Source organism: Coffea eugenioides, chromosome 6 (assembly GCF_003713205.1).
Source record: "Coffea eugenioides isolate CCC68of chromosome 6, Ceug_1.0, whole genome shotgun sequence".
Taxonomy (NCBI): Eukaryota; Viridiplantae; Streptophyta; class Magnoliopsida; order Gentianales; family Rubiaceae; genus Coffea; species Coffea eugenioides.
In genome coordinates this window covers 43,183,205-43,193,621 of record NC_040040.1, presented here as the reverse complement: position 1 = coordinate 43,193,621, position 10,417 = coordinate 43,183,205, and the positions used below count along the sequence as shown (strand labels likewise).

Below are 10,417 nucleotides of genomic sequence, written 5' to 3'. Positions count from 1 at the left end.
GGGGTCCGATTGCTCACTTCGATTTGTGTCTAGCAAAAGTGGAAGCAAGAGCCAAATTAAGTCAACAACCGCGACTTTCCTGCTTTCTTCTCCTAATTACGCACAAGCATACGAGAAAAGCTCTTCCTTGTTTTCTCAATTTAGTCAATACAATTGGGAAAACGATTTGCAAAGTCAATGGAAGATGGAAAAACAATACAAAGTCAACAACGGTGGCTTTGTCCCTAAATGTTTTTTTTTTTGTTATGGCCAAGCCAATTTAAAACGCAGAGAAAAAAAAGCGAGAGTTTAACCTAAGCCAACGGAAATCCCCTAAACAAGTAGTCTCCCAAAATAGAGGAAAAGATTTCCTTCTTATCCGAAACTGGCCTTCCACAAATAAACAAGACTCCCTCAATAAAAATAAAATAGAGTCTATTACAATTTTAATTTCTTCATCTCCCCAAGCGGACCCCACTGCTTGACATGGCCCACGTACTACAAATCCTCTAAATCTTGATTTTTAGCACTTTTCAGCATAAGTTCCTGCAGTTAGCACCAGAACAAAATATCAGTAGAATCCACCCTACTAATGCAGTATTTAATCAGAGAATTGTGCAATACTACCTGAAATATCCCACTAAAATGCATCCTATCAATCTCCCCCACACCTAAACTATGCTTGCCATCAAGCATAATTAACTCAGAACTACAATCAAGATACCAAGCATTTCACAGCAGTTCATACCACAGATGGCATTCCAAATTCCCCAATAAATTCATCGAAATCAGAATATACCAAATCAACAATTCTCGCAGTTTAAAATGCACTCATTCACTCCAAAGTGTTTAGGATGTGTATATAAGATGGCTCTCAAATCAACACAATAGAATGACACTACCATAGGTTTGCTCATATATCATATCGCCACCACTTACTTATGAATTTAAATGCAGCAATCAAGGAATTTTGCAAGGTTGTAATGGGGCTGGGGTGAGGAGGTACGATAAAAAGGGTTCAACGGGTGTAAAAATATAAAGAAAATGCTCAGAAATTCATCACACAGATTCTTGCACATCTGGGACATCAAAGCACCTCAACAATCCCCCAAGTGAAGTAAAGATCGGCCCTCGCCACAACCTTTGACTTTTCTTTTTCTCTTTTTTTTTCATTCATCTACTTCTCCTCTTTTTTTTTCCTTTTCACAATTTTTTTCTCTCTTTCTTTTGCCTTTTATCTCTTTTCTCTTTTTTTCTGAATGAAGACCAACACCATAAGAGTCAACTTCACTAATTGATTGCCTGCATTTTTTTCTTTCTTTTTTTCATTTTCTGCTTTTTTTTTTCATTTGCTTCCCCTTTTCTTCCTCTCTTTCACATATATATATGTAATGCCTCGCAAATAATACTCCAGATTTCTATGTAATGAAATCAAAGCACTTCTTTACACGAGATTCAAAGAGAGAGTCTAAAAAGAGGTTTTACAGCTAACAACTAGGGTATCAAGCGAAGAATAAGACTTAAGACCCAACTTGGCTCCCTAATGGTAAATAAACTAAATGTTGGTTTTTTTTTAAGAAAGTCCAAGAATGGTTCAATCCTAGGTGCCCTATCACTTTAATGCATTAAACTCATTTAAATGTGGTCTTGACACACATAACCGAGCAAGTTCTAAAGTGACAAACCATGTGCACTAATCACTCAACAAACGAAAAATTAGGCTCAAAAATTGCTCAAGTGATCAAATTAATGTCAAGTTTAGCATATTCATCAATCAATTCATTAGTAAGAAACAGTAGAACACCCCATGGCATGAATTTTACTACTTATACTCATATCTCAATCGCATTCATCACCGTTTAACTACTAAGGCAAGAAAAATGCACACCAAACAACTAAAAACTCCACTAATTGCATAGTTAACCCTCCCCCACACCTAAACCTTACATTGCCCCCAATGTAAGCAAATAAAGAGCAAAACAGAGGTAAATGGGCAACGACACTTCCCTTGAAACAGAGGAGGGCAGCAGTGAACTAAGGCCGTGGAGGGAATGGCGGCTGGAAACCCACGTGGTGGAGGTATTGCCCCAAATTCTGGGCCATTTGAAGCTCCATCCGCTCCATACGAGTGTCCATGTGCTGCATCTGGAACCGAAGGGCTGCAAATTGGTTATCGGCGGAGGAAGATGGTGGATGGGCCGAAGAGGCGGTCCAGGGGCATCCGTGGAAGGACCACCGGCCTCCGAGGCGGTGGATTTGGAAGCCTTGCACTTCGGAGCAACATAGATTGGCCCCGGGGGGCGAACTGAAAAACGCCATTCACCTGTTGCACAAGATCCATTTTTTCCAAACAAACTAAATCTAGGGGTTCCATAGTACATGCCTGATGCAAATTATGATTATTCAAATCCAAAATCCCAAGATTTACAACCAATTGAGTGATAAATAGGCCCAAAATTAATGACTTATTTTTTTTACTTAAGACAGTTCGGAGGTGGAGGGCAAACCAGCAACCCAAATTGACCTTTCTCCGAACAACCATGCACCAAATGAAAAAAGAATTTGGGTTTGGTCAAAGTACCTGAACTGTCCTTCCTACCAGCGAAACTGTAAGCCATAAATCTATGTAAATAACGGTAGGCAGGGCTCTTAAGATAAGATGCCTTAGACTGGCTGGGGTCATAGTTGTGTCGGTCAACCGACAACTCTCTCCAATAACCAATGTTATGAGAGTAAAATAGCTCCGAGTATTCGCACAGACTGTGCATATATTCCTTACTCTATGAGTAGGGAATGTCAATGAACCCAAGGGCCAAATTAAATTCAGTGATAGATTGGGTGAACTCTCTACCCATTAACCTAAACCGCACTACCGCAGGAGTGGTAACAGAGAATTCGTCAGGGATATTAAATTCAAAAGTGGCATAAAATTTCCAAATTAACTCAATAAAAGCAGGTAAAATGATAGCAGCATAGCGGGTCCAACCTATGTCGGTTAGATGCTTTGTGACCTCATCCCTAAGATTCAGTTGATCAAGTATAGGGCCGTGGATATATTTACAAGGAATTATCTTCCTTGTGCAAGCCGAGGCGTACCACTCCTTGTCGGCAGCCCGGGTAAAGGTCAAGTGACGCCAAAGTGAGTCGGAGAGGAGATATGAACCTCCCTATTCCCCCCAAGGCTGGTTCGGGGCCCTCCCGGACCAGTTGATGGGGCAGGTCCACCCAAGGGAACCATAGGCTGTGGCGTGGAGGTAGAGGGTTTGCTCTTACCTTTATTCTTTAGTTTGGTCATTTGGTCTGTTGGATAGAGCAGAGGCAAGGCAAAGGTGCACAAAAGAAGTCAACAGATAGCTGACTCAGTAAAGGGTCCCCATTACAGCTCCCAACCACAGACAATTGCAAAACGGACTATAAACTCACCCCAAAAACTAATTAAGCATGTAAATAGCAAAATGACCCCCAAATACTACAGATTTTACCCAAAAATTAATTAATTAGATAAACACAGTAAAATTTTCCCAAAAACTAATTAAGCATGCAACTAGAGTAAAAACTTCCCCCAAATATCACTGGTTGAGCACAAAATTTAACAAATAGTCGTCAATCAACCACAGATATATCACAGCACCCAAACAAGCACAAAATCTCTGTTCTCAGCTAGTAAATCAAAAATCTGGCCTCAGTTACGAAATTAAAATCTGTTCTCAGCTAATTAAAGACTAGTAATCTGGCCTCAACTATTTAGGGACAGAAAATTAAAAAAAGAATTCATCGGAGTTTTGAAAGCAAGTAGTGGGTGTGGTGGTGAAGGGGCAGAGGCGGTGACGGAGAGCAGAGACGGCGCGCGCTGAGGAAACACGACTGCGAGGTTGCGCCTGGGCTCATTTGTGCGCGCGTTGTTGCTCTATGGGTGACGTGCGCTGGGCTTGTGCGCCTGTACGTACGTTGCTGTTGGTGACCGCGTGCGCGGCTGAGCAGGGGCTGGAGCTCGCGCGCTTGTGCTGCTGGGTCGCTGTTCTGGTCGTGCGAAGAAGCTTAAAGGAGAAGGGCGCTGGCCTGCTGGTGAGTGTGCTCAGCTCGCGCTTGGCTGCTCGCGTGCTGGGGCTGCGCCTGGAGACTGCGGGGTCGCTCGCTGAGGAGGATCGAGGGCGCGCGCTGTTGCTGCTCGCTCAATGGGCCGTGTCTGGAAGCTGCGGGGTCGCACTCTTCTTGTGCGCTGGCAGCAATGGCGGTCCTTCGCGAGTTGCAGCGGCGGACGGTGGAACTGTGGTGGTGGTGTGATGCGATGGCGGACAGCGAAGGGGAGATGGTGGCGGACGTCTATGGTGCGGCGGCGTGCATGGTCGCACGCAGGAAGTCTGCGCGCTGTCATCGCGCAAGGGAAAGGGGAGACGCTGATCTGGGTTGTGCGATGCGGCGGCGGACAGCGAAGAAGCAAGAAGAAGGAGAAAAAGAAAGAAAAGGAAAAAGACAGAAGAAGAAAGAAAAAGAAAAGAAAGGAAGAAGAGGAGAAGTAGGTCATCGTGGGTCCCTTCCCTTTTCTCTCCTTTTTTTTTAGCAAGGGCATTTTCATCTTTTTGCATCCTTTTTTTTGTTTGGAACGAAGAACCCCTGTTTTAGGCGTGGGCACGCTTAACTGCCATCTAGTCTTCTGACCACCCGTCCAAATTTTTTTATCCTTAAGTGTGACCACTTAGCGTAGACACGCCTAACTGTTATAGAGTTTTCTGACCAATTCTCAGAAATTGAGTTCCTTAGGCGTGACCACCTGGCGTGGACAAGTCTAACTACTATAGAGTTTTCTGACCGCGGACGAAAATTTTCTTCCCTTAAGCATGACCACTTGGCGTGGGCACGCCTAACTGCGATAGAGTCTTTTAACCGTCGCCTTCCAACTCTTTTCCTTAGACGTGACCACTTAGCGTGGGCACGCCTAACTGCCAACTTCCTGTCACAAAACACCAAACTATCAAACAACACTGATACTTAACTAAAACTTTAAAAATGTACGAAAACTAAAACAAATAGTCTTGGATTGCCTCCCAAGTAGCGCCTTTTTTTAATGTCTTTGGCTAGACACAGCTAAAACCTCAAACGAGATAAATTGGATCCTTGAGGTGTACAACTTCCTCTTCTTCAACAGAGAATCCTTCAAAATAAGGTTTGAGACGATGGCCATTCACACGAACTTTTTCTCCGTCTTTAAACTTTAAATCTCCACTTTACCATAATGAAACACATTAGAAACGACAAAGGGGCCAATCCAACGAAAACATAACTTACTGGAAAAAAGTTTAAGTCTCAAGTGATACAAGAGAACTTTTTGCCCCATTACAAAAGATTTTCTTGAAACCTGATGATCATGAAAGATTTTACTCTTTTCTTTGTAGATCGTGGCATTCTCGTATGCCTCATTCCTAATCTCCTTCAACTCTTGTAACTGCAATTTCCTTTGGACCCCTGCTTCTTCAAGATTCATGTTGCACTGCTTCATTGTCCAAAACGCCTTGTGTTCAAACTCCACGGGAAGATTACAAGTCTTACCGAAGACAAGTCTGTACGGGGACATCCGAATCGGTGTCTTATACGCGGTGCGATACGCTCACAATGCATCTTCTAACTTCAAGCTCCAATCCTTCCTGTCTGAGCGTACCATCTTCTCCAAAATTGATTTAATCTCCCTGTTTGACACTTCGATTTGACCATTCATCTGCGGGTAATACGGTGCGGATACCTTGTGAAGCACGCCATATTTTCGGAACAAGGCAGCAATAGTCTTATTATAGAAATACGTGCCCCTATCACTTACCACAGCTCTCGGCATTCCAAAGCGGACAAATATGTTAGATTTAAGAAACTCTGCAACTACTCTAGAATCATTAGTACGGGTGACTTTTGTTTTCATCCACTTAGAGACATAATTTACAGCAAGTAAGATGTATACGAACCCAAAAGACAAGGGAAAGGGACCCATAAAATCTATCCCCAAAACATCAAAAATTTCAACAAACAGCATGGGGGTTTGGAGCATTTGGTCCCTACGAAAAATATTTCCCACCCTTTGACACTTATCACAAAATTTACAAAACAAGTAAGCATCTTTAAAAAGGGTGAGCCAATAAAATCCACTCTCCAACACCTTACGAGCTGTTCTTTTAGGCCCAAAATGCCCTCCACACGCAAACAAATGATAGAAATTTAAAACAGAGTAGAATTCACCTGCACTCACACACCTTCTTAGCACCTGGTCCGAACATTGCCTCCATAGGTAGGGGTCATCCCAAATGTAGTATTTGGTCTCTCCTAACCTTGGGCCAACCTGCAGGCAATTGATTAGTTACTAAGAAATTCACAATGTCAGCATACCAGGGTACAGATAAATCAACGGCAAGGAGTTGCTCCTCTGGAAATGTCTATCTCAATGGTTGCTCTTTCTTATATGTCAGTAAGCGGCTCAAGTGATCAGCAACCAAATTCTCTGCCCCACTTTTATCTTTAATCTCCAGGTTGAACTCTTGCAGGAGCAGGATCCATCTGATGAGCCTTGGTTTTGCATCCTTCTTCGTCATCAAGTACCTCAAGACTGCATGATCAGAGAAAACTGTTACTTTTGCACTAACAAATAAGGTCTAAATTTTTCTAATGCAAAAATCACAGTTAGTAATTTTTTCTCCGTTGTAGAATAATTGAACTGAGCTCTATTCAACGCCTTTGATGCATAGTAGATTGCATGTGCTGCCCTGCCAATTCTTTGTCCCAACACCACTCCCATTGCAAAGCCACTTGCATCACACGTTATTTCAAATGGGAGGCTCCAGTCCGGTGGTTGGATGACAGGCGGTGAGGTTAACGATCCCTTCAATTTGTCAAATGCCATCCTGCACTCCTCGATAAAGTCAAATGATACGTCCTTTTGCAACAGCTTGAACAGGGGCGCTCCAATTTTGGAGAAATTTTTGATAAATCTCCTGTAGAACCCTGCATGACTAAAAAAGGAACTCACTTTCCGTACACTTACGGGATAAGGTAAAGCAGAAATAATATCGACCATTGCTTTATCTATCTCTATACCCCTAACTGATACTATATGTTCTAGAACAATACCATGCTCCAACACGAAGTGACATTTCTCCCAATTAAAGACTAAATTCGTTTCTATGCATCTTTTCAAAATTAAAGCCAAATTATCAAGACATTCATCAAAACTATCCCCATACACACTAAAAATATCCATAAACACCTTAATAATTTTTTCCATATATTCGAAAAAGATACTCACCATGCACCTTTGAAAAGTTGTTGGAGCATTGTAGAGGTCGAAAGGCATCCTCCGGTAGGCAAACGTACCAAAAGGGCAGTGAAGGTAATTTTATCCTGGTCCTCCGACGCTATTGCGATCTGGAAATAACCTGAAAAACCATCAAGAAAACAGTAATAGACACGACCAGCTAACCTCTCTATCATCTTATCAATAAAAGGGAGAGGAAAATGGTCATTTTTCGTCACAGCATTCAGACACCGGTATTCAATACAATGGCGCCAACCTGTGGATTTCCTCACCGGGACCATCTCGCCTTCCTGGTTCTCTTCTACTATTGCTCCTGCCTTTTTCGGGACTATCTGGACCGGACTCACCTATGGACTGTCTGAGATGGCGAAAATGATTCCTACTTCCAGGAGTTTAAGTATCTCCTTCTTTACCACTTCCATCATTAGTGGGTTCAATCTCCGTTGTGCCTGTCTTACCGGCTTTGCAGCATCCTCAAGTCGGATCCGATGCATGCATAAGAACGGGCTAATTCCCTTGATGTCTGCTATGTTCCACCCAATCGCCTCCTTATGATCTAAAAAAAGACGAATCAGGTTATCTTCTTGCCTTTGTGACAGGTGCGCATATATGATGATCGGCAGAGTCTCCTTGTCCCTGAGAAAAGCATATTTCAAATACTTTGGGAGAGGCTTGAGTTCCAACTCAGGTGCCTGCACAACAAGGCAACAATTTCGCCTGAATTTCTGGTACAAAGAGAGAAGTAAACTCATACCTTGGAGAAATTGGTGGGAGAGAATGTAGTGCTTCAACTGCATGGTATAACTCATCACTTAATTCTACATCAGGAGTTGCTCCCAATTCAAGAGGTTTGGCTAATGCCACTGCCAGTGCATCGTCCCCATCCAATTCGAACGTTTCCTGCACAAGGGGCTCAATAACACTTAAAGCAAAAACAGAGTTAGTCTCATCCGGGTACTTCATCGCATCAAATATATTAAAATTTATAATTTCACCATCAAACTCCATCGACAAAGTACCCTCATTTACATCTATTTTTGTCCTAACAATGCTTAAAAATGGCCTACTGAACAAAATAGGTGACGGATTTAGTGCCCTTTCATCCCCCATGTCTAGAACATAGAAATCTGCAGGAAAGACTAACTCATTGACCTGTACCAAAATATTTTCAACTAACCTTTCTGGATAAACATTGGTACGGTCTGCAAGTTGGATTATAATGTCTGTGCTTTTTAATGGGCCAAGATTAAGGGACGCATAAATAATCTTAAGTATTACATTAATTGACGCCCTCAAATCCAACATCGCTTTTCTAATTGGGGTACCTCCTATTTTACATGAAATTGAAAACATACCTGGGTCCCCACACTTGGGAGGGAGTTTTCTTTGGAGTATTGCCGACACATTTTCTCCCATCGCCACTCTCTCATCTCTCCTTAACTTCCTTTTGTGAGTGCATAAATCTTTCAAAAACTTGGCGTACTTTGGTATCTGCTTGATTGCATCCAACAAGGGGATGTTGATCTCCACTTTTCGGAATACATCCAAAAGCTTTTTTTCCTTCTCTACCTTCTTTGTCTTCTCCAACCTGCAAGGAAAAGGAGGTAAGTTAGATTTGACGGGAGGTGAAGGAGTGAATGTTATCTTAGGGTCTTCACGGATTCGCCCTTCCTCTTCAATTTCTTTTTCTATCTCCTCCTCACTTTTGCTTTTCGAATTTTTCACTTTAGGTCCCTCCAGTTTCTTGTCACTCCTCAGTGTCATTGCATTAACATTTCTGGAATTTACCTCGAGTTGCGATGGTAATTTTTCATAGACGTGGGATTCCAGACGATTGATGGCAGTTGCCATTTGGCTCATTCGAGCTTTCATATCTTTCATGTCTGCTCTGGTGTTCTGCTGGAACTGAGTAGTGCTCATGGTTAAGGCTCTAGTTTCTTGCTGGAGTTGAACCATATTTGTGGTCAATGATCTGGTCTCCTGCTGGAGTTGTCTAGTCTCTTGCTGGATCTGAGTGGTAGTTGTGGCCAGACTCTTGACAATATCCTCCAAAGAACTTCCTGAGTTGGAGGATGAAGGTTGAGGCTTGGATTGTCATGGCTGCTGGAACCCTGGTAGACGATTTGGGAATGAATTCTGTGGCCTGTTCCCATAACTAAAATTGGGATGGTCTTTCCAACCGGGATTGTACTTGTTAGAGTACGGGTCATACTGCCTACGGGGCGCAGACACGCCTCCGATCATGTTCGCTTGTTCCGTCCCATCCTCTTGCAAGAGGGGACATGTGTCCGTACAGTGGTCCATACTTGTGCATATTCCACAGACCTTCGCTTGCTACATGTTCCCCATGGCTAATTGCCTAACAACCGATGCCAACTCTGACAGCTGCTGCTGAAGGGATGACGTCTCTACCTCGTTGACCTTACAGGTGGGGTTGCTCTCGCGGAAGTCAAATTGCTGCGAGTTCTCTGCCATGACTTCGATAAACTCCCACGCAGCGTCAATGATACTCTTGTCAGTTGACTGGAGCCCTTCGTAGAAATACTAGATCAACAGTTGTTTACTAATTTGATACTGCGGGCATCTAGTGCACAACTTGTTAAACCTCTCCCAATATTCATACAAGAACTCCCCGGGATACTGTTTAATGCTGCAGATCTCCTTCCTCAAACTCGCAGCCCGGGATGTAAGGAAGAATTTTTCTAAAATTTTTTTTTTCAACTGTGCCCATGTGGTAATACTACATGCTGGTAGGTAGTATAGCCAATCTTTAGCTGTATTCTTGAGAGAGAAAGGGAATGCTCTCAGTCTAATTTGCTCATCAGTGACCCAGGAGGTTTCATACTAGAGCAAACCACCTCGAACTCCTTGACGTGTTTGTGGGGTTCTTCACCAGATAGACCATGGAAAGAAGATAAAAGGTGAATTAACCCCGACTTCAATTCGAATGCGGTATTCTCTGCCAAAGTGGGGAATGTGATGCACAAGGGCTGGTGAGTCAACTCCGGAGTAGCCAACTCCCTTAGTGTTTGGGTGTTTGCCATGCTATATTCGTCCTCTACCGACTCGTTTGCAGTAAATGTTTGCCCTTCTTTATGTCTCCTGGTCTCTTGCCTTCGCCTACGCGCTGCCTTCTCAACCTCAGAG

The 10,417-nt window shown here is 43.0% G+C and overlaps 1 non-coding gene across 1 annotated transcript; it reads left to right on the top strand.

The window, feature by feature from the left end:
* The first annotated feature begins 9,836 nt into the window (after positions 1-9,836).
* Positions 9,837-9,943, top strand: LOC113776580. The gene has a single exon (XR_003469068.1). It is a non-coding gene; the product is annotated as a small nucleolar RNA R71 (small nucleolar RNA).
* Positions 9,944-10,417: the final 474 nt, after the last annotated feature.